The sequence below is a fragment of the Mesoplodon bidens genome (assembly GCF_964165515.1).
Source record: "Mesoplodon bidens genome assembly, chromosome: 10".
Lineage (NCBI taxonomy): Eukaryota > Metazoa > Chordata > Mammalia > Artiodactyla > Ziphiidae > Mesoplodon > Mesoplodon bidens.
This window is the reverse complement of record NC_138172.1, coordinates 101,083,135-101,111,117: the sequence shown is the minus strand read 5'-3', so window position 1 is coordinate 101,111,117 and position 27,983 is coordinate 101,083,135. Positions and strand designations below refer to the sequence as shown.

Genomic DNA, 27,983 nt, shown 5'->3' with positions numbered 1-27,983 from the left:
GGTTAGAAGCAAGTCACAGCCCAGGCTTAAGGGGAAGGGGTTACATAGGGTGTGAGTACCAGGACGTGAGGGGTCACTGGGGACTGTCTTAGTGGCTGCTTACCTCAGGGGGTGATATCATATCTAAGGGGCACCCCACAGGGAAGCCATCTCAGAATACGAGAAAACAACCGCCACGGTCATAGGCAAGGATTGGCTTACTGTCGATAACAAGAGGTTTATTCCCTTTCATAGTAGCTTAAAGGGCAATTCTACATTAGCGTCACTGGGGGAGCATTAAAAATGCCAGTGAAGGTCAATTGCATCCTAATTTCCAGGCACTGATTTTTTTTTTTTTAATTTCCTAGGTTTGAGAATTACTGCAGCAGATAAACAATTTCAGATGCTGCAATGCCAGGGCTGGGACAAAAGAAAACCTGAGGCCAGCAGCTCGGAATTCAGATGGGTGACCTGCAGCGGGAAGGTGGACGGGGTGGGTGGCAGGTGAGCCAGGGGATCTAGACCTCAAGGAGAGTTGGGGTCATCTTGCAGGTGAGGAGATAAGACTGACAAAAATAAATGACTTTTTACAATTGCCTAGCTTAGCCAAATGACACATGCAAGAGTTAGGAAGAAAGGCAGGAAGGAATGGATATATATATATATATATATATATGTGTGTGTGTGTGTGTAACCGAATCCCTTTGCTGTACACCTGAAACTAACACAACATTGAAAATCAACTCTACTCTAATACAAAATAAAATAAAAATTAAATTTAAAAAAATGGACGAAAGGCAGGAAAGAATGGATGCATGTAGACGTATAACTGAATCCCTTTGTTGGACACCTAAAACTAACACAGCTTTGTAAATCAACTAGACTCTAGTATAAAATAAGATAAAAATTAAATTTTAAAAAAGGAAGGAAAGGAGTGAAGGAGAGAGGGAGAGAAGGGTGGGCGGAGGAGGGAGGGCAGAAAAAGAAACCTGTCCGTTTGCAAAGCTTGTCCTCGACTCCGGCTGGTGCCTTCAAGGAAATGGAGGGAGAAAAATGAAGAAGACGTAACCAATAAAAGGGCCTCGTAATCTTTTACTCCTCAGTCCACAGACACACGGAAATTCAGAACTGGAGAGGCTCTGACCATCTCACCACCCCCATTTTATGGGTGCGGAAACCGAGGCACAGAGAGGTCACGTGATGGGTCGTGGTGTTGCTGGGATTGGAACTCACAGCTTTGCACGGGGCCCAGAGCTCCAGCGGCAGGCTTCCCACACACCGCCCATCTCTCCCCATGGGGTGGGTTCCGTTCCTTCTCCTGCCCAGCGGCGTGAGGATGAGACTTATGGAAAAATCGGTGGGGGGAAATACCACGCACTCTCTTATCATGGTCCTGGGAGAGCATCGTCCACGTAAATATTTCGAGAAGGGTCAGCCCACAGTAGGTTGGTGGCACACAGCCAGTACTGCAGCTGCTAATTTACTGTTTGATGGAGCCAACGGGTCGATTATAGCCTGGGCGTCTAACAAGCTCCCCATTGAACTGCACCTGCTTCTTGGAGCCTGTGATGGACTCACGCAGGGCTTCATCCACAGCAGGAAGGTGGCTCCACCCTCTAGGCGAGCCCACCTTCCCCTCTCCACCCTGCACCTTCCCTGCCTGACTGCATCTTATCCGCTGTTCTCAATCCCAGGGACCTGGTCGCTCTGTCTTGTTGCTATGGCCACCAGCCTCACCCCAGGCACCCCAGGGCTGCGGTGCTCACGGGTTCTGGCTGACACCCAGGCAGATGCTGAGCAGTTGGGGAAGATATCGTTCTTCTCCAAAAGTTGTTCCAAGGCTGTTCCATGGGACCCTCTAGGCTGTTGGCTGAGTGTTTCAAAGCTGTCCATTTGGCGGCCGTCCACAACCGAGCGGGGATGGTTCATTTCTCTTCAGCACGAGCTTCCAGACGCCTCTAATCCCAACCTTAAAGAGCTAAAGAAGGCTGTTCCCAGAGCTCAGGACCCTGAATGGTTACTAAACCCTGAAAACTTCACTGGTTGCCACCAATTCTCCAAGCTCCTAAGAGAGTGGTGAGGAATATTGTCCCGAAAGGTCCAGCCTGACCCCTTCCCCAGCCCCTGAGTGTCCTGTGACCTCGGAGAGAAAGAAATCAGTGAGGGGTGGGGGGAGGCAAAGAAGCACACAGTTGAGACTAGAGACGTCCCCTCTTCAAAAACAAAGGCAAACCTCCCGCGTATGACACAGACTCAGGGCGCGGTCCTGGTGATTTGCTGGCCCAGTGCTTGTGTTCACTGCCATGACAAGCAGTGAGGGGCTCCGAGGGGCTCCCTGAAAACCCACGCTACCAAGTCACACCTGTCCCTTGGGGTGGACAGCACGCCTCTCCTCATCAGGACTCCATCCCGAATCCCGCGCTGGGCACAGGCAGGCAGGGCGCCCTGCAGGTCAGAAAGCAGCGCAGCAGTGGAGAATGTTGTTTTCACTATGCTGCTCCCACAACTCCACTCAGCTCACAAAGCCCGGAAGATGGGAACCCCCCACCCCAGGGATGTACCCCGTTGTTGCAGAGCCCAGCCCAGGGGTGGGGGCAGCAGGGATGCACTGCCAGGTGTTCACCCACGTGAGAAGGGGTCAGGGTGGGGCAGGCAGCGGCCACTTCTGCTGACCAAACCACAGCCGTTCCAGCCACCGAGGGGCCAGGGCCGCCAAGCCCCTCCCCAGGCCTCATCTTTGGCGCCGATCTGCCCAGAGATACTTTGCTGAGAATTGCCCTGTCCTTTGCTTAGTTTGCAAATAAATAAATAAATAAATGGAATATTCAAATTGAGCTGCCTCAGAGAGGCAACTTCTTCTTTAGGAGTAATGTCAAAAAGTATCTCTTTCCAGTGGGAGAGAATATGATCATAAGTTAATAACTAGTTAAAAATTAATGAGAAAGATGCCAAAGGAGGCTGTGGCTTGAATTTCTTCATACATTTTTGTGCTCACTTGGAATAGTTCATTCAGTTTACCATTTAAGTTTGAATGTCTTCATAAAGATGTATGGTTTAATTTTTAAATTGGGGGACAGCGTGTTTACATCTAGAGCTGGCAAAGCAAGCCTTGAGTTCAAGCCTTGATATTCAGACCCCACCGCCAGGCCCAGCACTACCACCGACTTTTAACCACATCCCCTAAAAGCGGGGAACAAAGACGGTGAGTATGAGCGCTGAAAAGGCCAGTGTTCAGAGGGCTGACAGCGTCACACGTCCCAGGAGAGTTAGCACAGACCACCCCGTGCCCTCCTTCCTGCTCTTCTCCCCATCACCCCTCCCCTCCCAGCACGCACATCAGTCCCACTTATTCAAAATGACCCCCAGTCTCTGCAAAGAACATTTAGATGATCAAGAGGCTGGACAGGGTCCAGCAGGAAGAAGCCTCAAAGTGGGCAAACAAACTGGGCTGAAATGTCTCCCAGAGCTGCTGGCAGGCTGTTGAGACACACCATTTACTGAAAGACAGTTGGAAACTTCTTGCACCACGGAAGGCTGGCGCCTCATGCACACTTCAACGTGCGCGGCACACGACAGTGATCGCCCCGTCACTCGTTCACAGGTCCCGCGGGTCCCCAGGGCAGCGGCTGCTCCCAGACCCGCTCAGAGCTGAGGCAGGATGAGCAATGTTTTCCAGCCAGGCTGGGCTGCATGTGGTGACTCACGGAAGCCTCTGGATAGGGAGGCATCTCAGGACTCCACTTCATGACGGCAGTGTCCCCGCGAGAACGGGCATGGAGGGAGGCCTGCCACTCTCCAGATGGGTAAGGGAAAATTCAAGTTATTTTATTCTATTCTATTCTATTCTATTTTACTTTATTTTATTCTATTTTATTCTATTCTATGCTATTTTATTCTATTTTATTCTATTCTATTCTATTTTATTTTACTTTATTTTATTCTATTTTATTCTATTCTATTTTACTTTATTTTATTCTATTTTATTTTTATTCTATTTTATTTTATTCTATTCTATTTTACTTTATTTTACTCTATTTTATTTTATCCTATTCTTTTTACTTTATTTTATTCTATTCTATTCTGTTCTATTCTATTCTATTCTATTCTATTCTATGTTACTGAGTTTCAAGTCATTGGAAGGCTCATGTGCTACTGGCAGCTGCTGACTTCCTGAGGCTTTAAACAAAATAAGAAGTGTCTTGAGATGTGGTATAGCCCAGCACAGCAGGCTGGGGGCCAGGAGATGGTCTGGACGTGGCCCTGCCCCTTACCAGCTGCGCTGCCCTGAGTCACCTAGCTTCTCAGGGCCTGCACCTCAGAGACAGGCTGCAGCTTCTCCTGCTGCTGTCCTGAGGCTCAGAGGAAAGGCAGGCTGGGCAGTGTCTGTCCCAGGGGGCTGCCACAGGAGAGGTGCTGGGGGCATCTGCTCGGAGCCAGGGCACGGATAGGTTTTCAGTGTCTGTCACCCAGTAGTCACTCGGTCCTTGTTGATTTTGTCCCCCTCCTTTCCCAGATGAGCAGCCACCATAGAGCTGGTTCCAGCAGCTCCACCTCTCAGCCAAGCCACACACACGGCTTCTTAGCGGCGCTGAGTCCTCTCCACGAGGCGACTCCTGAGGGGAGTCTGCAGACCAGTTTCCCAGCCCTGCTCTGTCACTAGCAGGTGGTGCACCTGTGCATGGAGAGATCACGGTTCCTCTACCCTCCTGCCGAGCCTCCACTTCCCCATATTTAGTTAGAAATTGAGCTTTCTCTCCCATGAACCTAGGCAGCCCATGACCAGTGGGGCTTGAGTTTGTCTTATTTTGTGGCTTCATCACCCTCCACAGATGGCTTCTGTCTCATGATCCAAAATGGCTGTCCAGATCCAGTCATCTCATCTTATTTCAGATGGACCAGATCCATTGTGATAAGCCATTTTGTAGCACTGAAACCTTTCTTCTTGAGAAATCTTCCCCAGTGCCCCCAGTTGAATAAAATGACTCAGGGGAGGGGAAGAAGGTCTGCTCAGCTCCCCACCCCACCTGCTCTTAGAGCTCCCCAGCCCACCTGCTCACAGAAGGCACCCCTTAAGGAACCCCCTGGGGTTCCCCGGAGCATAGTTAGAGAACTGCAAGACTACATTCCAAATTCAGCATCCTGCTATTCTAAGTATTCACAGAGCCACTTGGGCACATTTCTGAGCCTGACAAAATTAGCTCAAGGCTGATGTGAAACACATATCAGAAAGAATACAGACAAGATTCCCCTTGGACCCAGCTCTGCAGACCTACCACCTGGGCAGAACCCACTTGGCAGGAAGTTCCTTTTAACTGATCTCAGCTGGACACTCAGCAGCTTTGGGGGAGGAGGGAGAACAGGGGGAAGCAATAGGGGAAAAAAGTGTAATCTTATACTGAAGAGAATGTAGGCTGTAGAAATAGGACCTGTAATAAATAAGCATGAGAGGTAAGGGAGCAGAGGGGGGCGGGGAAGAGGACTGGGCAGGAGATCAAAACACCTCATCCCAGGTAGGCGTCAACTGCTGACCTTGAGCAGATCACACCTGTGTCTCAATTCCCTCCACGGGAGAGCTAGATCAGGTAGGGCTTAAACTCTGTGGGACTTTTCCAACCATAAACTTCTGTGATTCTAAGGATTGCAGGCACTTGAGAACGTTGATAACGAGATTGCCAAACTGTCCCTGTTATCGGTCTCCAGCAACCTGTGTTCATTACAACGGAGATGGCTTTGAGTCTGTAAGGCCAGTCTGTACAACTCCCAGAGGCAATTTCGGCATGTGTGGGCACTTCTCAAGTCCAGGAAGGATGTGGAAACATTTGCAGGCCGGTAGAATTGTCTAAGTATCTACAAGGATTTTCTATAGCTCTGCTGCTTAGCTAATGTTTTCTGAGGTCACTCTCTGGGGGTCTCAGATTTACTAATTTTTTACTATTATTTTTTTTTAACTCCTAACTTGAATGACCCTGAAGTTGGAAGCCTGAGGAATGAACACAGAGAGGCAGAGAGACTCCCTGAGTTGATTTAACCCTGGGTGTGACTGGACCAGGCTTCTTCAGGTCACAGGTGACTCTTACAAGGTCATCCATTGGCCTGAAGAGGGCAGTGCAGGTAAATGCAGCATCTTAAGGATGGCAGGTGTCTTGGCTGGGGATGGTGTGGGATGGCATTCCATCCAAAATCTGACAGCAGGGCCTGGTTGCCAGCTGGGTCGCTTCAGTCTTCTAAGTTCCAAAGTCTCATCTGGATGGACTAGGTGGCCCCTACTTTTATGTGTCCATCTTTGTCAGCAGCAGGGAGCAAAGACACACAGCCAGGGAGGAAAAAGGAAGTACAACAGGATGGTGCTCCCCCACTAAGGACAGAACGTCCCACTACATACGTTAGAATGCTTTTGACTGCAAGAAACAGAACACCCAGCTCCAACCAGCTTTAAAAACAAGGACGTGTTTATCTCAGGTGATAACAAGTCCAGTAAGTTCCCAGGGGATTAAAACCAGTGGTTCAATGATGTCATCAGGAACCCAAGTTCCTTCCAGCTCTTGGCTCTCCCATCCTCGGGGCACTGGTGTTGGCCCTAGGCATCTTGTCTCACGGTCTCCAGAAGCCTTAGAAGTCCTGGTTTCACATCCAGACCAGCAGGGCGACTTCACAGGTCGTCCATCTGTGAAGGTTCACAGGGCCCTGTGCTCACAAGGGTCCCACGCTTGGTTTAATGCTTTGCTGTTGCCATCTTGAAATTTCTAATAATTTTATCTTTGAACCTGTGTTTTTCATTGCTCCTTAGGAGCAATGAAACATGCACGTGAGCAGAGGAGGTGTATGCAACATGGTGCCCACCCTTCCCTGTTGCCCCATTCATACGATCCCGATGCCAGGAGCACAGAACCCCAGGGTACCCACACGCCAGGGAATCCAGTGAGATTCAAGCGTGATACACCGGTGCTGAGTAACTGGGGGCACCAACGGCCCCTAAAGGCCACGCTAAACACAGAAAGAAGACAACAGAGTTCTAAGAAAACACAGACGACGAAGAAACCCTATCCTATTCTTTCTAACTTGTGTTACTTCCCTGTATTAGCCAAGCACTTACTCTGAAAATGATGACATAGAAGGAAAAACAGAAGTGGTTGGCTAATACACCAGTGTGGACTATTCCGGAAGAAAACCAGTAGAACTCCAGCCTGTGGCTCCGAAAGCCTCAGTTTCTTGCTTTGTTCCTATCCCTTGACTTTTTCTCCTTTTCTTCTATCAACAGAGCAGCAGGGCAACCACCTAAGCCACGTGCAGTGGTCCATCTCGCTGTGGATGTCTGTCCAGAACTGAGTGTCATCTTCCTGGACCCTGGACCCTCCGGCCCCCTTTCCTAAGATGTCACAAGAAAGAGCCCCCTCAGTCTGATGTTCTCTCCCCTAAAGCAGCAATGCTCCAACTTCTTCAGTTCCCCTGGGACCATTTTGAGAAGAAAACAAGGAACATCTACCCCGGAGAGGGGAAGAAGACTTATTTTTCACCGTATACCATTTTCGTATTTAAATATCTTACCATGTGTATAGATGACCTATAAAAAGTGTCGACTAGGTGTATTTTTAGAATCACCTATTTGTTCAGAAAACAAAACAACTCAAGCCTCTTGCATGAATACGAAAGAAAAAAATTCAGCTTCTGGAGTTGAGACTAATAAGAACTACAGAAAGTGAGTGATAATTCGTCCCAGAAAAGAGTTAGCTCTTCTCAAAGAGTGGCATCAAAATGTCGGGGCCAGTCATCATTTCTTTCTTCAGAATAACTGGCATGTCACAGCTCCCCGGACCCCAGTGTGGAAGCAAGTCTCACAGAGGTCCCTCTGCCCCGAGTTGGGACAGTGCCCTGGCCAGCCTTTGGGGACCTCCCCCTGGCCAGCTTTCCTGCCTCCCCAGCCCCTCCTCTCTCAACAGCTGCTTCTCAAGCCCATGTAGGGACAGGAAGCCGGGCACGCGGGGAGCACAGCTGGGTGTGGAAGGGCAAAGCACCACGGGCTTCTTCTTCCTTCTTCCTGTTGTGCTTTAGCAACTCTCCACACTGACTCATGCATGGACTGGTTAGAGAACAGAAACTGTTAGAGCCAGAAAAGAGCTGAAGACACTTATTTCCACTCCGAGGAGAGCAGAACTCCCAAAGACACATGGCAGTGTTACAGAGCAAGGACCCAGGGCGCCGTGCTCCTGGCTAAGTTCTCTCCCAACAGCATGTATTTGCCCAAGACCAACTTTTGTCCAGAAACAAGAAGACGGTTCTGTTGTTTCTACTTCCACACTACAGCTCGTAACATTTAAAGACAGAACACTTCTATAAGCATCACCTTCCATCACTAAAGCAAACTGGGTGATTTCTTTTTATTTCTTGAATCAGATTGGAGAATATCATAGAAGCAGTGCTGTCTGCATCAGGGTCTCCCAGCCTGGGCAGTGCTGACACTTTGCACAGGATAACCCTTTGCTGTGGGGCTGTCCTGTCTTGGTGGGTGTGTAGCAGCATCCCTGGCCTCTGCCTGCTAGGTGCTGGTGGCACCTCTGCCCCTCAGGTTGTGACAACCAAAAGTATCTCCAGACATTGCCAGATGTCCCCCGAGGGGCAAAGTTGCCCCCAGTTAAGAGCCACTGATCAAGAGGAAACTAGATTATTTGGTTGTCCCTAGAAAACACTTACCAACAACGACAAAAATATTGCTCACAATTATCTTGGCTTTGTAGCCAAATTATACGGGACACTGGGAGAGTCCGAGGCATTCCTCCACATGCTTTGTGTTTCCACATAACCTGTGGAGCCACCAGAGTGGCCAGAGCCCGGGAGAGTGTGCGAGGAGCACCCCTGCCCCTTCTGCCTGGCATCCTGTTCCTGGAGTTGATGGGCAGGCAACTGTGGTCCTTCTTGGCGGAGCCCCCTGCCTAGCGGCTCTTAGCTTCCAGCTTTGGAGTCAGAACTGGGATCAGACTCATGGGAATTGGGACATGAATTTTTCTGTGTGTGTTTCTTTTTTCACCTTTTTAAAAAAACCAATATACAAACAATACATACATACTGATTATAAAAGCCAAACGATACAGAAGGAACATATACTAACTGTAAGAGGAAAGTCCCCCTCCATCTCACTCCTTTCCCCTTGGGTGACATCCAGTTATCACTTTGCTGCATTTTTTTCTGGATCCTTCACCATGCAGTTACATAGATGGGGAGGTGATTAAAATTTTATTATTCTTAATGTAATTCTAGGCTTATTTTTCTGTGACCTATTTTTAAAGTATTCCATGTCAGTACATGTGACTCTTTTTCGTTTCTAAATTTATATTAACTGTATAATTTGCATGCAATAAAATACTCCTATGTGACAAATGTATACCTGTGTAACTACCATCACAGTCAAGGTAAAAGCATTTCAATCACTCAAAAACACTCCTGTGAGGTCCCTTCCCAGACAATCGTCTTCATGCTCAGCCCCAGGCAACCACTGATCTGCTTTCTGTCACTGTAGATGAGATTTGTCTTTTCAAGAGTTTGATATAAACAAAATCATGTCATACGCTGTTTGTACTCTTTTTGTGCATGGCTACTTTCTCTCAATATAATGCACTATTCAATTCAGCCATGGTGAGTGCACATCTTAGTAGTTTGGGTTTTTTTTAATTGCAAAGTAGTGACTCATCGTACGGATACCCCAACTTGTTTATCCATTCACCTATGGATGGACAGTTGGGCTGTGTCCATTTTGGGGCTACTATGAATAATACTGCTGTGAAGACTAGTGGTTAAGTCTCTACGTGGGCATGTTTTCATTTCTTTTGAAGAGAATGAATTACTCAGAGAGCAAATGCTAGGTCTTATGGTAAGTGTATGTTTAACTTGGTAAAAAATTGCCGAACTGTTTTCAAAGACAGTGGTACCCATTCGTATTCCCACCAGCTGTGTATGAATAAGCGTTCCAGTTGCTCTGTATCCTGCAAGTTCCTTTCTGAGCTTCAGTTTCCTCATCGGTAATACAGAGATGGTTATGATACCCGCCTCACAGGGTTTGGGAAAGGACCAGATAATGTTATGCTTAGCCCAGTGCCTGGAGAAGAGTGAAGCTCAATATTTCTAGGGGTTAGGAAAGTCCCCATTACATGTATTTTCAGGCACTTGCTTAACCCTGCCTGCTGGCCCCTCAATTATTTTCATATTTTTCTCTATTCCTTTACTATCACACTTCCTGAAAAAGTAGTCTATGCTTTTTTGCCTTTTCTCACTAACCCATCAATCCTCCTGCTGCTCTGAAAGGCTGTCTCAACATCCCTCATTTCTTCCATGCAGATGGTTCCTAAGTGTGCATCTTGGTCCCAAAAAGCTCTCCTGAGTCCAGAGCCCGATTCAATTTGAAGGACACAGAGCCTGTTCTTGACCTGCAACGTCCTTCCTCATCTCTACTCAACAAAGCCTTTTCCAGCCTCCAGTACACCCCTCTAATGCCACCTTCTCATAAGCTTTCTCCAACCTCTTAATTCCTGGCCTTCCAGAGCACTTTCCATCTCTATTATTAGTATAGCAAGAATGAATGTATTAATGGTTAATGTGGGAGAATTCATAGCCATAGCACAGAATATAGAGAAAGAACTCTGCCTGTGAATCCCAAATCTGCATGTCCTCTCATGGGACGTGAGAAGTTACTCTGCTTTCCTCTTCAAAAAAATAGGGGGAAACATGCACAGCACCTAGGGTTATTGTGAGGATTAAATGAAATAATACATGTATAGTTCTTAGAACGGTGCCTTACCCATAGCAAGTGCTCAATTAATAATAGTTTCTAATGTGAAAAAATGAAAAACAAAGAGGTAAAGGCATTGACTGCACTCAGGATATTGCAGTCGGGAGAGAAGCCCAGCTCTGAAGACCAGGGTGTCTCGGCTATGGGTGTGTCTAGATTTTCAGAGGGAGGAGAGGACAAGTCACAGGTGGGTGATTTCACAGTTGGGATGTTTTTTATAATCAAGGGAGTCTGTCAGTTGAACAAGAGATGTCTCTCCCTGTGTCTAGCTAGTTTTGAGGGGCAAATAGTTCAGCTAATCACTTATGAAACAAAGATGGGAATTTGGAGGGTCTGTGTCTGACCTTGTCACAGGTGAACATGGGGTCTCATGGGGTCACAAGAATGAGTGGGTGTATCAGTCAGCAGAAGTTGCTGTAACAAAGAGCACAGACTAGGGAGCTTAAACCACAGAAATTTATGTTCTCACAGTTCTACAGCCTAGAAGTTCTGGCAGGGCTGGTTTCTCCCGAGGCCTCTCTCCTTGCCTTGTGGATGTCACTTCCTCCCTGTGTCCTCAAGTGGTCTCCCGTTTGTGTGTGTCTGTGTCCTGACATCTTCTCCTTACAGGGTCAAGCTTAGGCTCCAACCGCCATGACCTCATTTTAACTTAATCACCTCTTGGGTTTTTTTTGGTTTTGTTTTTTTGGTTTTTTTTTTTTTTTTGCGGTACGCGGGCCTCTCACCGCCGTGGCCTCCCCCCCTGCGGAGCACAGGCTCCAGACGCGCAGGCTCAGCGGCCATGGCCCACGGGCCCAGCCACTCTGTGGCATGTGGGATCCTCCCGGACCAGGGCACGAACCCGCGTCCCCTGCATCGGCAGGTGGACCCTCAACCACTGAGCCACCAGGGAAGCCCCTTAACTTAATCACCTCTTTAAAGGCCCATCTCCAAATACAGTCACGTGCTGAGGTGCTGGGCATTAGGACTTAACACGTGAATTTGTGGAGGACACATTCAACCCATAACAGTGGGTCTTATCTAAGTCTGGGGGGGGAGGGTGGTCTCCGCAGTAAGTCATTCCCCAGAACACACAAGGTGGGAGAGCTCAGTCACAGAGCCTGGGAGGATTACGCTTTGCCATTATCCGGGAGCTTGGAGCCCAGGTAAAGCTCAGCACTGACACCAAGGACCCCCCTCCCCCCCCCGCTTGCTCTGCCCCCCTGAAGCCTCCCCTGGCTGATGGGGGACGTGGCGGGAAAGAACCTGTGAAGAGGCTGAGAGGGGCCAACAGAGCCCCTGAAAAGAGCCCATTGAAGGGAGCGAAACAGAGAAGCAGAGAAAGTAAGTGAGGAAGGGGAGTATGGGGGAGGGGAGGCGGGGGGATGTGGTGTGAGGTGGCCAAGGGGAGACAGAAATGAGACCGCCAAGCAGCAGGACACAGGACAGTAAGAGAGGAGAGATTGCATCCATCTCAGGAGGCCAGGAGCCAGAGAGGCAGATGGGTCAGGGGGTGCCTTTTTCCATAAGTTTCCACTGTGTTGGTCCGTGTAATGCCCAATCCCTCACCTCTTCACAGCCCTCTGAATTGTTTAGCAAACATATTCATTACTCTCCAAGACCAATGGAGTCTAATCTGTGGTCCTTTGTGTCCATCTGGGCTGAGAAAGGCGTGGAAGCAGGGAGAGCAGGAAGGCTTATCTTATGGGGGCGGGAGGAGGTCTCTCACCTGCCAGCCACCTGGTTGCACATCTCGTTTCCCTCCCAGACTGGAAGCTCTTTGAACGCAAGGAGCCCGTCTGCTTCACGTGTCCCCTGCCCCAGAGCAGAGGCTTACATACGAGTGCTTCCTGGGTCCCTTTGAAAAGCCTATAAACCGGTCACTTATGAATCCACTCTAAAGCTTGCTGTGCACCCCATTATTTTTTCAACTTGTACCGCCTCTCGGGGACACCGAAGTCTTAGTTCTTCCATGCCCCGCGTGTCCTGAGCAGGCAGGAGCTGCGTGACCGTCGGGGCTCTTCTGGATTGTGATCAACGTGGTCAGAGTGTCGAAGCAGAAAGATGGCCAGGCCTTCTGCTTTCCCAGGGCTCGCAGATCAGGGGGAGGGGGAGGCACAGAGCCAGGCAAGGGGCCACCCTGAGGGCCCAGCAGAGTCAGGCGCGGGTCTGGGGCCCCAGCCTGATTAGCATGTGCCCTGCCCCAGGCAATGTTCTTTGATGCTCTGAATTGAGTTCTATTTTGGAAATCTGTTGGGAAATGAGCTAAGTGCCAAGAAGAGAGACCTGGGGGTGAGGGCAGCAGGGATGACAGAGGAAACGCCGGCCAGGTCTTCCCATCCCGGCCTCCTTGGGGAGCACACGGGTGAGGGGTGGCCCGCTGCTGCTCCAACCCAGCTGCTCTGCTCAGCAGTAGGGGCGGGTGGGGCAGGAGGACCGCAAAGCAGAGGCCTGGAAACGACTCGGTGATGTCTGAGGGTGTTTTCTTTCTGGGAGGCGTGCAAAGTGAATGGTAATGACTTGCCAGGGTTGGACCAGCACCCTTCCACGGGGGCTGCAGCATCTCGGAGTTATCACCCCGCACAGAGGAGCTTTTATAGCTCGGTTTGGCCTCCAACCCAGACTAGCCCGGGGGACGGATGGTTTTAGGACCCATTTGTGTACCATGAAAGCAAACTGCCAACCTTCCTAAGGAGATCCGAATTTCCAACTTTTTGCGCCACAGCAGAAAAAAAGCCTAGACAAACAAACGCCGTTAGAACGTAAGCTTGTCCTTGTGCCAATATCCCCGCTTCCTCCCCCCGAAAATGACTCTCTCAGGCACTCACCCTCCATCAGAACACCGTGCTGTCTCTTCTAGTAAAAATAAAGCCACCAGGGCTTCCCTGGTGGCGCAGTGGGTGAGAGTCCGCCTGCCGATGCAGGGGACGCGGGTTCGAGCCCTGGTCTGGGAAGATCCGACATGCCGCGTAGCAGCAAAGCCCGTGCGCCACAACCACTGAAGCCCGTGTGCCTAGAGTCTGTCCTCTGCAACAAGAGAAGCCACTGCAATGAGAAGTCTGGGCACAGCAAAGAAGAGTAGCCCCTGCTTGCTGCAGCTAGAGAAAGCCCACGCACAGCAACGAAGACCCAACTCAGCCGAAAATAAATACATAAATAAATTTATTAAAAAAAAAAAAGATGCAGCTAACGTGATGTGCTGGGTCAGCAAACATGACTGCAAAACCACGACCCGGGTGCAGAGGGAACGCTTTCTCCCATTACTTTCAGTGTTTGCATTACGGAATATGCACCGGTCCTGGCATCTGTCTGCAGTACAGGCAATGCTGCAGAATTGCATGCGAACGGGTCCAGCTGCAGGAGCCACTGGCCTGGGGAGGCGGTTTGCAAACAGCTGCACGGCCGCAGGGAAACCTCGGTCTACTCCTACCCGGCTGCCCCAGACTTGCCGAGGCAAAGAGCAGCTACCCCTCACAGGCAGGCCTTGTGCTCAGCTCAGGAGAGCCGAAGGCTGTCAAGATGAAGCCAAGCTCTCGGGAGTGATCTGGGAAAAGCCACTGTGCTGAAAATAGATGCCTAGATTCTAGGTTTCGTCTTCTTTAAGAAAGACATTGTGTATATTGTTTAAAGTAACTAACATAATGAGGAGATGAGGAAGAAGAAAGGAAAATCATTTGCAAAAGACACCCTTGAATTCCCTGAGGGGAGCAGCTCTTGGTGTCTAGAAGGGGCTTCATCTACACTTGGTCAGTGGACGAGCAATCCCCTTGTTGGGACAACGCCCCTCTCCATGGACGAGCTCACCACGTGAGCAGAGTGGGCAGCTGAGTGGAGCCAGGAGCTGGTGCCCTGGCAGTGCCCATGAAGCCGCTTCGTGGGACCAGGAGTTTGTCCCCACCACTGGCGGTCACTAAGGAGGTTGATCCATCTCCAAGTAATTTGCTCTTCCTCTTTTCCGAGACAAGCCTCCCGTTCTCAGCTTAAGGCATCATATTTTCCATGTCCCAGGGCTGGGACTGTTGTCCTGGAGCCTATGACCCGACACCCAGCACACCCAGTGGAGTTAGGGATTCTCAGTCTCCTGCTGATGCCTGAGAAAAATAGGGACCATGGAGGAGAAAGGACAGGGTGCAGCCATGGGTCAGACCTCTGGGAATTCCCAAGGATCCCTCAGCCTCCTGACAGCTCTGCATCTTTGGGGCCAGCCCCTCATTAAACAGACAGGGCTGGGGAAGGAGCCACGTGTGAGAGCCACACGGCTTCTCCAGTCTCATTTTTAAACAGCTCTGAGCGTCTCTCTAACTCTGCCCTTAAAGCGAGCTAACGACACAGTGGCCAGAGCTGGTCTGAGCCCCGCTTACACATCATCTACTGAGCTGACGGGCTGCTAAACGCACAAAGGTGGCAGAAACAAGCAACAGTCTTAAAGCACCAGCTGAGTGGACAAAAGGCTGCCTAGAGTTTGTCAACCAGCAAGTATATGGCAGGTAGAAAGCGTGCCTCCCTGCAGGGCCCCTGGTCAGCAGAACTACACAGAAAGGGCTCCTTCTCTGTGGAGGCTGGGTGGGCAGAAGAAGTGCTCAGAGGCCACTGATGCAGGAAGCAAGGTCTGACCATCTCCAGGAGTGTGGGACCCGGGAAAGGACATTTTTAAAAGGACCCCCGGGGCCTGGCCCGTGGCTGGAGGAGGGCGCCCAGGGAGCTTTCACAGCCTCACCCCCTCAAGTGGAATCAGGTCATCTAGACAAATGCAGAAACACAGTTGGTGCTGGACGCCAGCAAAGGAGGCCGAGGGTCCAGAAAGAATAGAAAAGAACCAGGTTACTCAACATTGAAACAAACAGGGAGGGAGGCTAGTTTCTATCTGAAGCTGTTCCATGCAGTTCATTCACTCTTTCACCCACTCATTCTCCTATCAACTTCTACAGACATTTCTAAAAGTTCCATATCTGCAAACTTCTGTGGGAGAAGGACCCCTGAGGAGACCGAGGGAGGGGAAGCACATTGGCCATTGGAATTTGAAGCTGTGGCTTCCAGCTTTTCACTGACTGATGAGAATAAACATTTAAATGGATGTTCAGAAAATGGTTCCTGGTCGTCTCTAATTGGAAGATGCTTTCCCGACACCCTGTGCTCTGCAACCCCCGTCCAGAGCTGGCCCAGCTTCAGCTACAGGCTCCTCGCTGACCTCAGCCTTTCCTTTGTCTCTCGGGCTGGTCTTCAAGTGTCTGAATTTTCCCTAAGTTTTCATGAAGCACAAAAGTTTCTTTTGTGATGTGGAACGCTGGAGGGGTTTGGTTTCTTACCCGTGGCCTGTGTGCTGTCATTTATACTCATCTACTGAGCTGTGCTGGATAAAGGGTTGGAAACACCCACTACCATCACCGCCTGAAAGGAGGCCACAGAGACTTAGGGAAATGCCCCGGGGCCAAACTCAAGAGACCTGTGTGTCAGCACCTGTCCTGCCACCAACTGGCTCATTCTCACTGCTGCGGGGAGAAAAAGGGGAGAAGGAATTGGTCTAGACTAGGGTTCCTCAACCTCGGCATTACTGACATCTTGGGACAGATGATTTTGTGTTGGGGGGCGGTGGAGGACGGGAGACTGTCCGGTGCATTGTGGGATATTTAGTGACATCCCTGGTCTCTACCCACTAGATGCCAGTAGCCTCCGCTCCAGTTGTGACAACCCCAAATATCTGCAAACATTGATAAAGGCCCCCTGATGAGAAGGAAGTCTTCCCCCAGGGAAACCACTGGTACAAACAAGCACCGTCTAATCCAGAAGCCAGATGGGGCCACTGAGCATGTGAAATGTGGCTAGTCCAAACTGAGATGTGCTGTGAGTATAAACTGTACCCTGGATTTCAAATATTTAAATGCAAAACAAAAAATGTAAAATATTTCATGAATATTTTTATATTATTATGTTATATTTTTTCTTGATTACAATGATAGTATTTTTAATACATTGGATTACATAAAACTAATTGTAAGAATTAATTTCACCTCTCTCTTTTTCTTTGTTAACTTTTAATAATATGGCTACTTAAAAAATTGAAATAACATATGTGGCTCAGCTGGTGGGGCATTAGATTTCCACTGGTCAGCACAGGTTCAGATGCTGGCCCCCAAGGTCCTCCCTACTCAGGTCCAGTTTCCCTGGGAGGGACTCGCTACCACACAGGCTAAGCAAGCATTTGTCCGCACTATCTGCCATTGTGATGGACCCGACAGCTGAGGCATGACAGACTGCACACAGAATCTATCAGAAAATCTCCGATGCCTGCTCCCAGGTATTTTAGAGTCTCTCTCTCCTCGGTGACACATTAAGCAAAATCTGCGGGGTCAGCATTTAGAGGCGACGCCCGGCTCCATCCCACAGAGGAAGCAGCCCCAGCTGTCAACATCCTGCTCCTGTCTGATGCATGCAGCAAACCCTGGACACCCCACGCAGGAGCCCAGGAAAGTCTACCTCCCCGAGGTAACTTTCCCCTCCCACCGACCTGTAAGAGAACCTGGGGCCGAAGCTTCCTCTGTAGCCAGGAGAGCCAGGGCCTAATAGGAGCTGGTGAGGTGCTGCATGATTTGCTAAGTGTCTCCCACCTCCATCAACTCCCTTAATTCCCAAAATAGTCATGGTATAGAGAACAGACTTGTGGTTGCCAAGGGGGAGGGAGGGGGAGGGAGGGCGGGGCTGGGAGTTTGGGATGAGCAGATGCAAACTAGTATCTATAGGGTGGATAAACAACAAGGTCCTACCGTAGAGCACAGGGAACTATATTCAATATCCTGGGATAAAGCATAATGGAAAAGAATGTAAAAAGGAATATATATATGTATGTATAACTGAATCACTTTAGTGTATACTTTTTCTAAAAATTAAAAAAAGAATAGTCATGTTAGCTGGACACTAGGATGTCTCCGTTGTATTTATGTGGCCAATAGGCACTTTGCTCTGTAAACTCAGGGCATAAAAAATGTTGATTTCTTCATTTCTTTTAAATCAAAGTAATTCAGTCTTTGGCCCTTTTTTTCCACTATCACTTCTCACCCCAGTTCCTTCGGTTGTTCAAAAGGTAAAGGTCCCAGAGTTGTAAGCAAAGAAGAACATTCAAGGTAGCCCCTCCGGTTTTCTGTCCCCCTGGTTATCCCTGATGGGCCATTGCTTTGGCCCACTTGGTACCTGGAAGGGGTCTGCATGCTGCTTACAGGAAGGACCAAGCAAGGTTTGGCCACTGTCCCGAGAACCGGGACGGTGACAGCACAGAACCCCAATCCTTAGGGCTCCCCACCGACTGCAATCCCCATCCGCAATCCCCAACCCACCGACTCTTTCCTGGCTGCAGGAAAGCTCTCTCTCTGCTCTGCAGCTTTCCCTCTGACTGAAAAAAACAAACCCAAACCAAAACAAAACAAAAAGCACCAGCTTCAATCACCCCACCACTTCCCCCATGCACACACCCCATTCTCCCAGCAGCAGCTAGCATTATTTCCTGAATGACTTCAAGCTTTTAAAATAAAATCCAGGACAGTGGGTTTCGATTCAGGCAAACTCTTCTCTCCGTCCTGCACCACAAAGCTCCAGCGAGATAAGTATCTCAAAAGCCTGAACTTCTGGGAGTGGAGACCCCAAAAAAAGACAACAGGCAATTTAAGGTCTCTATAAATTACGCTGTTTCCACAAGTGGACAAAGCAAGAGTCCGTGCGGGTGAAGATAATCGCTCAGTATCACGTTTCTGGTAAATGTCAGATGAAGAACTCAAACCCAGGACCCCTGAGTCCACCTAACTAGATCACGCCTCCACCACACCCCGTCCCCAGATTACCAGAGAGCCTGGAAGGATTGCTGATGGCCTAGGGAGGGGACCTCAGCTCTATTCCTGGAAGTGCCTTCCTCTTGGGAAACTCTTACTGTTATGCGGCTGCCAGCCTCCAAACAACCAAGTTAGGACATGCTTCCTTATTCCCTTAGCATCCCTGGAACCCGCTGGAACATTTAAACAGGACCTTGCTCGAAGCTGAGGTTCACACCTCTGATTTACGAGATACTTTTCACACTCAGCTCTCTACAGAAATGGTTAACAAAAGGAAAGTCTTCAATGAAATCCATAGGTGCTTCGGGGGTTCTATAAATACGTGATTCCAAAAGCAGTTTTTTTATTGGGTGGATGTGGATGGAAGGGTTCATGAAGAAATCTGGTTGAGAAGAGGCGTGGAAGCCTGAGCTATTGTATCACATGTAGCCAGTTATCACCAAGGTAACTGAGCAGCCAGTCAAAGCACTCCATCATAAAATTATAGAATCGACATTCACGTTGGACATTTGCCATCAGAGTAGGCCTGGCTCATGGACTGGGCAGGAGTCTTCACTTGGATGTCTGCCTCTCCAGGCTGTGAACTCTGAGAGCGTCAGAAGCAGAGAAGCAGCTAATGTCCCCACGGGGGACCTGAATCACAGAACCTACCATAACTCCTCTACCTGGGTCCAGCAGAGGCTTCTGTAGAGAGTGAAAGAGGAAATGGACCACTCCACTCAAAACTCTTACAAAATGCTACACAGTTAATCATAGAACTGTAAGGATCGACCTAAGAAAACGTAGCTTAAGAAGATATGGGACAGAGTGCAGGGAACTATAGTCAACATTCTGTGCTTAGACCACAATGGAAAAGAGTATTAAAGAAAGAACGTATGTCTGGGGATGTACGTATAACTGAATCACATCGCTGTACAGCAGAAATTAACACAGCGTTGTAAATCAACTATATTTCAATTAAAAAGATATGGGAAAAATGAAACACAGACAAATAAAAATCAAGTACATTATAACTTCTTACAAAACCTGGATGCCTGTTAAACATGTACCAACAAAGACTGAGTTACACAAAGCTGAACGAAAAAAGCCAGACAAAACAGTGTGTACTGAACAGTTCCTGCATAGAAAGTTAAAAACGGGCAAAACTAGCTGTGGAAAATAGTGTGGAGGTTCCTCAAAAACTCAACAAATAGAATTACCACATGACCTAGCAACTATACTTCTGGGTATTTATCCAAAAGAATTGAAAGCAGGGTCTCTAAGAGATATTTGCACACCCATGTTCATAGCTGCATCATTCACCATTGCCAAGAGATGGAAGCCACCCAAGGGTCCCTCAATGGATGACTGGATAAACAAAAGGGATATTAACAGGGTGGGACACTAGTCAGCCTGCAAAAGGGAGGAAATTGACACAGGCTGCAATGTGGATGAACCTCGAGGACATTCATCTCAGTGAAATAAACCAGTCACAAAAGGACAAACGCTGTTTGATACCACTTATATGAGGTCCTTAGAGCAGGCAAGTTCACAGACACAGAATGGTGAGGGCCAGAGGCTGGGGAGTTTTAGTGATTAACGGGGACAGTTTCAGTTTTGCAAGAAGAAAAGAGGTCTGTGGATTGAGGGTGGCGATGGTCGCCCAATATGAATTTACTTCCTGCCACTCAGCTGGACGCTTAGACATGGTTAAGACGGGGCTTCCCTGGTGGCGCAGTGGTTGGGAGTCCGCCTGCCGATGCGGGGGACACAGGTTCGTGCCCCGGTCCGGGAAGATCCCACATGCCGCGGAGCGGCTGGGCCCGGGAGCCATGGCCCCTGAGCCGGCGCGTCCGGAGCCTGTGCTCCGCAACGGGAGAGGCCACGACAGTGAGAGGCCCGCGTACCGCAAAAAAAAATTTTTTTTAAAGAAATGGTTAAGATGATAAATTTTATGCTTTGCATCTTTCACCACAGTTAAAAAGTAATTTTTTAATAAAGGGAAAAAAGAAACAGGCAGCACTGAACTGTGGTCCAGGATGAGCGCTGGTTCTGGAAAGGGGACCGACCTCCTGGCTGCTGGTCAAGTCCTGTTCCTTAGTCTAAGTGCTGGTTGTATGAGAGTTTTCAAGTTGTGAACCATTAGCAAATTACACGTTTAGGCTTTTGGCACTTTTCTGAATGCATTTTTTTTAATTTTTTAAATATCGTAAAATAACTGCCTTCATCCAATTCTTCCTCCCCACTCCCCATATTATACTTAAAGGTTAAAAGAAATTATATGAACAAAAATTAAAATCCAATTCTACAGGAAAGGCCACAAGGATGAAAGATAATCTAAAGTCTGTAATAACATACGACTGACTTCACTTTTGCCCATGTTTTGTACCCTAAGAACATCCGGGGCTCTCAAGTTTATGAAGCAACTCCTCTTTTTGTTTTCATTGCCACTTCTGTTAATGGGCAACAACAAACACCCCCAAAACGCCAGGTTTTTTAAAAATTGGTCCCAGGGGTCCCTTCCCCCAGGGGCTGCTCAGCACAAGGCGGGCTTAGTCAAGCAGGCAAAGTGGAAAAGGCCTGAGTGTGTGGAAAGCAGCCCAGGGGCGAGCTCGGTGGGGATTAGGGGAACACCAGGTGCACCCTGACCTGGACAGCCCGCAGCTTACTCATTAATCAGGCGCTTAACCGGCTGGTGCTCCAAGGCCCCTCTCAGCCTGGCAGACTGGTAGCTTTGGCTTCGTTCCCAGTTTGCACCCCACCCCAGGTCCCCTTATCTACTCCCAGGCAAAACCTCTCTCCGCAGGTATCCAGACCCTAAGCCCGGGGCTCTGTCAGATTCTCTCCACTGCTGGGTCGCCCCGCAGAGCTGAACCCTGCTCCATCCTCTGCTTTCCCCGGGGTCTGCTCCCCACACCTCCACGGGCTCAGGTTGTGATCAGAACTAGCTTCTCCAGAAGGACAGGTCTTAGTTCTCCCCTCTCTGTTTCTTCATCTTCCTCCCAAAGCTTTTATTTCTACTTTTGCCCCAGTTCCTTCCCTTACCTGACCACAAGCCGGATGAGGCACAGGGCTCGAAGAAGCCAGTTCTACATCTCATTTCCTTTGGGTACTTTTAATCCAGACTTTTAAAAAATAATCATATTGCTATCTTATAAATGCTAAGCATTGGACTTCTAAAATAATGCTCACAACATCTCCACCCCCCAAGGGGGACCCTGAGGCTGGGAGAAGTGCTTCTGAAGCCACCAAGAAGCAAAGCCGAGAAGATGCACGTCCCGCCTGGATGGTGTGGCCCGATTACCTCAGTTGCACTGGAGCCTCAGTTACACTCTAACAGTCGTGGTCCTGCTGTTGGGCATATCAGGCACTTCCCCAGTCCAGCTTCCCCTAACCACAGTGAGAACACTCACAGGGAAACATGGAATGCCGGGAATTTCAAGAACTCTTAAAGGTATTCTTTTTTTTTTCTCTCCATACGAGGGCCTCTCACTGTTGTGGCCTCTCCCGTTGCGGAGCACAGGCTCCGGACGCACAGGCTCAGCGGCCATGGCTCACGGGCCCAGCCGCTCCGCGGCATGTGGGATCTTCCCGGACCGGGGCACGAACCCGCGTCCCCTGCATCGGCAGGTGGAGTCTCAACCACTGCGCCACCAGGGAAGCCCCAGAGGTATTCTTTAAATAATCACACTCTTTTGTTTTAAACATCACGTATAAGGCCAGGGCCCTCTGTTTACCTTTGATTTTACCCAAATAAAACCAGGGAGCAGTGTGTGCAGCTCAGCAGCAGCCCAGCTTTGGGGAAACGCTTCTCTCTTCAGAGCTGGAACTGGCCTTGCATGAAATATTATGGAGGAAGAAAGGCTTCCTGCTGAACAGAACAGAACATCTCCCAAAGCCTCAGGGCCACCTTTACGCCGGAGGGGCGGGGAGAGGGGCTATAAAACAAACCGAACCTTGGAGTGGACAGTACACGTGTTATTTCAGAGCCGGCTCTGTTCCCTGGAAGAGCCAGTACTCAGAGCTCCGCCCTCTGCCTGCCGGGCCCTTAGAATCCGCGTTGGGAACCGCTGTTTCTGTCCGGCCTGGATGGGATGCACACAGCACCTTTAGAAAGATGCTGCACACCTCTGAGGATGCATCAGCACCATCAGGCGTCCAAAGCCAAGCGAGGCCCGAACTCCAAGTGAGGTCTGTCGAAAGAGAGGAACCTTTTTTTTAATTTTAAGTTTTTTCAGAATTTGCTCAAGATTTTCAGAAAGGAGAGAAAGAGCCCATTTTTAAGGGTTGAGTGGGAAAGATGTGTTTCTGAATGATGACTTTCTGCAGCTGGAGACCCAAATAAAATTAAAAATAAATTTTAAAATGCCTCTTTTCCATTGCTACAAAGGGCGACCATATCAGAAGTGATGAGTTGCTTAAACCCCACATGAAAACCAGGCTTATAATTCAAATTTCAGTGCAATCTGCCCCACTTTCTGGTCTCTGTGCCCGTTCCCCTGGGCTGAAGAGAGCCATGTTTGCTCCACCAAACAGTGGTTTCAATTCCCTGGGAATTAGCGCATCAACCTCTGTGACCACCACCCCCAATTTAAGAAAAGCTGAAGGCGGCCAGCTCCAGACTCCGTTTCACAGTGAGTCTTTTTTCCCCAAGGAGCTTCACTCTATAAAACACTCTAAACTCGTGAAAACTCACTTTCATATCATTTCCGGCCGAGCGGCAGAGCTCAAGCACGATGCTTTACTTTTGCCAGATTTGGGCTTATTTGGAGGAAAACGCGAGTCCTTTCCTCTTTTAGCTTCTTCCCATCACTTCTGGAGATAAGCTTTCCAGCTACCAGAACAAAATGTTCCCCAGTTTCTCCTCCCACATCCGTGAACTTTGCTCCTTAACTAGGTCCCAGATTCCCCTCCAAACAGAACTGGACTATGTCCAACCAATTTCTCCAGGTTCTTCAAACATTAACTCAAGAGATGTTGTTTCAAGAGGTTTGTGTGTCCTCCCCACCTCGCCTCTTAGCGTTTGCGCTGGTTTTCGAGGCTGAACAGGGAAGGCTGAGGGGTGCGTCACACCCATCCCTCGCCTTGCCCCGCGCCCCTCCGACCAGAAGGGTGGGAGAAGGAAGCCACTTTGGGCGAACAGAGGACAGGCCCTGAGCTTCCCTCTCGAGGCCCGGCAAGGAACTGCGAGTGAGCAGGTGGACATCACAGCCATGGGATAGGCTGGTCCAACTCCTGGGCTAGAAGAATCCAGTTATTTCATATCTGGCAGGGAAACGCTGGACCATTTTCCTCACAGCAAGACACACCAAAGCTGCCTGACTTTGGACATCACCCCCCCCACCCCCTCCCAAGAGCAGGGGCTGGTTCTTTGCGCTGAGCGAAGGGAAACAGCCAGCCTTCTTGGAAGGAATCTTGCTGTGGACCTCCAAGAAGGCCTAAGGCAGCTGCTGCCAGTGGAGCCGGGAAACCAGATGACGCCGCCGTTAGAGGGCAGCGTGTGCTAACCTATAGCTCAGCGCTGGCTCCTTTTCCAACTACAGGCAGGGCGTCTCAAAGAGCAAAAGCACTAGGGTTCCACTGTCAGCAGAAAAACAAGTTAGAGAGACACGAGGGAGGGCTGGGTTGGAAGACAGAGAAACATCCCTCCAAGCCAAAGCTGCGCCCGTGAGACACTGTTCTTGGAAGAGCCAGGCTGCATGTCCCAGCACATGCCAGGAATACAAACCGGGAAGACACAGGCCCCAGAGAGAAGCCGACACCTCCTGCCCCATGAGCCTGCATCTGATGATCTGGGCCAATCAGCCAGTTCGGTGCCCAGACCTCGAACAGAGAGGAGTGTGGGGAGACGCGAGGTACCATGTGTCCCTTCGCTCTTCAGCCTTCTGGAACGAGAGGACAAGGGAGTGCCCTGAGGCTGGCAGACGGGGGTGTCGGGGGGAAGGCCTGGGTTTGACGAGGAAGGACGAAATCCAACCCCACCAGCCGGGATCTGTCATCTCTGAGGGTCTATAAGGTGGCCCAGTTCTGAGGGCAGAGCCTGGCTCTGAGCAGTGGGTATCACCCTCCCAGCTCACAGCCCCGGGCCTTGCCAGAGAGGCATCCTTCCACGACGGGACAGACGCGAGCTGGCGCTGGGGCACTCCCTGCCAGAGCAGCTCTGCATCGCAAAGGGCTCCCGGCAGCAAGGATCGGCCTCCGTCCCTCTCCCCACAGCACCTCTCGTTCTGATTCCTGGGCTGCCCTGCGGAGGGGGGAGCTCGGCGCACTGACGAGCAGAATCTGGAGCGTGGCCGGGCCTCACCTCCGTCCAGGTCACCAGGGGAAGGGGTTAGGGCGTTTGTGCAACCCAGGTATTCATTTCTTCCCACAAGCCCTTGGGGGCAGCGCCATCCACGATGCCACGGGCCTGCGAGACTCGAATGACAGGCTCTGCCCTAACAGGCTTGGGAGTGTCAAACTGAAGGTGACAGGTGACCAAAGTCCCAGCACTGAGGTCTCAGCAGGCGCACAGGCCCAGGCTCTCGCTCCCTTCTCCACACCTACTTTCAGTTCCCCTCCTCCCCAAGATCCAGCCTGGCCTCGAACCAGCAGGCGAGTCCTTAGCTAGTCACCCCACTGACGGCGCTGTGGTTCAGCCTGTCGCTATGCCTGCGTTTCTTTATGGAGCGATTACTTTTTTTCGAGCACCATTCACATGTTTTGTTTTCAAATCCTGCCCACTGAAAGCCAGGCGCAGGTCCTGGGCAGGCAGCGCAGCAAGACGGACGGTGCCAGGACCCCCGAGCATCCCCAGCTCTGCCCACATGGCCATCGGGTCGGCCTCTGGGCCCTCCCCCTCCCTCCTTCTTCAATCCAATGGTCCAAGGGAAAGGGACTGCTGGGCCTCTAAACTGAGGACGTGCTAATTATAGAAGTAACACTCACCATCTAGAATAGGACGCGCTTGGAACTGAATGGGAACCTCACGCTGTCGGGAGGGTTTCCAACTTCCAACAGCGCCAGGCACGGTATTCAGACGAAGTTTTCCACTGACAGCAATTTAAAAGCTGGACAATGCATAAAAGAACTCCAGGTCTTTCTGTTTTAATTTTTAAATACAGAGAAGTAAAGAATATTGGCTCTTCATGCGGGGAATAAGGAAGGACTGGGATTCATTCCTCTCCGATCACCTAAGCATCAGAAACAAAGTTATATAGTAAGGATTCAGCCTTAAGGAAGGACATGCCACCATTTGTGGCCAGGCGGATGGGGCTGGAGGACACTGTGCTCTGTGAAGTACGCTGGACATAGAGGAATACTATATGATTTCACTTGTAGCTGGAATCTACAACAGTCAAATGCATAGAAGCAGAGAGTAGAACGGTGGCTGCCGGGGAAGAGGGGAGGGGAAAGAGACATGGAACGGTGCTGGTCAAAGGGTTTCAGTTATGCAAGATGAGTAAGTTCTAGAGAGAAATCTAGAGATTTGTTGTACAGCATGGTGACTGTACTGAGTGCTTGGAAGCTGCAAAGAGGACGGAGCTAAAAGGAAATCATCTCACCACAAACACACACATACACACACACACACACACTCACACACTCGGTGGTAACTACAGAAAGGTGAGGGATGTGTTGATTAGCTTGGTTGTGGGGATCTTTTCACACTGTCTACGTATATCAAAACATCAGATTGGGGCTTCCCTAGTGGCGCAGTGGTTGAGAGCCCGTCTGCCGATGCAGGGGACGCGGGTTCATGCCCCGGTCCGGGAAGATCCCACATGCCGCGGAGCGGCTGGGCCCGTGAGCCATGGCCGCTGAGCCTGCGCGTCCAGAGCCTGTGCTCCTTAGTGGGAGAGGCCACAACAGTGAGAGGCCTGCGTACCGCAAAAAAACAAACAAAAAAACAAAAACAAAAAACATCAGATTGTACACTTTAAATAGATATAATTTTCCTCTGTCAAAGATATTTCTAAAAACAAGAATTTGAAAAATGGGAAGCAGAAAACACAGTGTAACAAGAATGACAGGGGGACACAGGGAGGGCAGCAGAAGAGGTAGACGAACACCGTGAGGGGCCAGACTGCGCAGGCCTCCAGGCCGGGCCCACAGCCCCGCGGCGGGAACTGGGTACCAGGTTTTCATGCTGATGGTGACCTTGCCCAGACAGAAGGCTGTTTTCACTTCCTGAAAATCTGTAGGCATAGGAAATACACCCATCGGTCTTTGCTGAATACAACTGCCCAGAAAGGGCAAGACTGAGTGGAAATAGGCCTTGAAAGCAAACCATGATCTTAGTGCGTTATGTAACTCAGCAGAAGCCTAGCATCTCTTCTGGTCGGAGGCTCTCCAAACATTTGGGGAATGCGGCCTTTTGATAGATGTTTGCTGAGGTTACCCTGGACACTCAGCGCATGCTGTGACCCAGCCCTGACCACAGGGGAGGGGGAGGGGAGCAGAACTTAGCCAAGCACCACGTTCAGTGTCCAGAATCATGGCTCTCAGGCCCACCAGCCTGCTGCCTGGCTTGCTTGGGCCTTAAGCGTATTTCCGGAGTGCTGTTTCTTCCTTGGGAACACAGAAATGAATAACATGATTACAGTAACACATTTACTTCGTGGGGTTTTGAGCTGCTCTGTGGGAGTGAACTGTTCTTAAACGTATACCCCACAGTAGTTCAGGCCCATTGGAGCTGGGTGGGCTTGCTATGTTCTCTTAGCCTCACATACCTGTAAAACCAACCTGAACAAGATAGTATTGCTCAGAAGAGACTTCTTTAAAGTAATGTTTCCCAAGTAATTTTGTGTGCAGCTTCTAACGAGAAACACGTTTTACGTCTCTAGCCAGTACACACAACATAGACATACTCAACTGAAACAATATTTAATCTTACTCTGTGCAATACACACAATCTGGTATTTTCTACTCTGTTTCATTTGTTAAAATACTGGACATAGCTCACTCACAGGCTACAGCTCACAGTTTGAGAAACACTGGCTGCAGGCTTCCAAACAGGAAGAGAGACGAAACACACATTTTTCACCTCTCCCTTCAGGGATCCTGAACAAAATGAACAAAAGGAACAAAATGGCATAAACCCACAAGGACAAAGGACACAGGAGGGGACAACAGCACATAGGAGACTTGGACAAGTTTTTAGAAGAGAGATCACCAGGTCTCCATCACAGCAAATGACAGAAGATCCCACAGCCGCTGTAGCAGACAATCTGGTTGCCCACCAATAATGCTTGCCTTATTTTTCCTTGTAATAAGATTCAGATTCTATTTAAAGCCCTCACGTTCTACTGCAAAGTCATGGTGTCAGGAAAGACCAACCCACCTTCAGCTCCAGGGATTGCATCTTGATTAGTCGAAGACAACCATATTAATTTTATTTCTTTTGTCTAGTGATTCATTTAAGAAGGGCCATAACACCTAATTTTGGACATGTGGTCTCGATAGAAAGTCTG

At 49.6% G+C, this 27,983-nt stretch overlaps 2 long non-coding RNA genes across 2 annotated transcripts in view; one reads left to right on the top strand and one right to left on the bottom strand.

Annotated features, from left to right (window-relative positions):
* LOC308623899 overlaps window positions 1-27,983 on the bottom strand; it is a 150,091-nt gene that overhangs the window by 15,058 nt on the left and 107,050 nt on the right. The window lies entirely within an intron of this gene.
* LOC308623754 lies at window positions 3,398-9,538 on the top strand. Its single transcript, XR_014016881.1, has 2 exons — window positions 3,398-3,782; window positions 7,238-9,538. It is a non-coding gene; the product is annotated as an uncharacterized lncRNA (long non-coding RNA).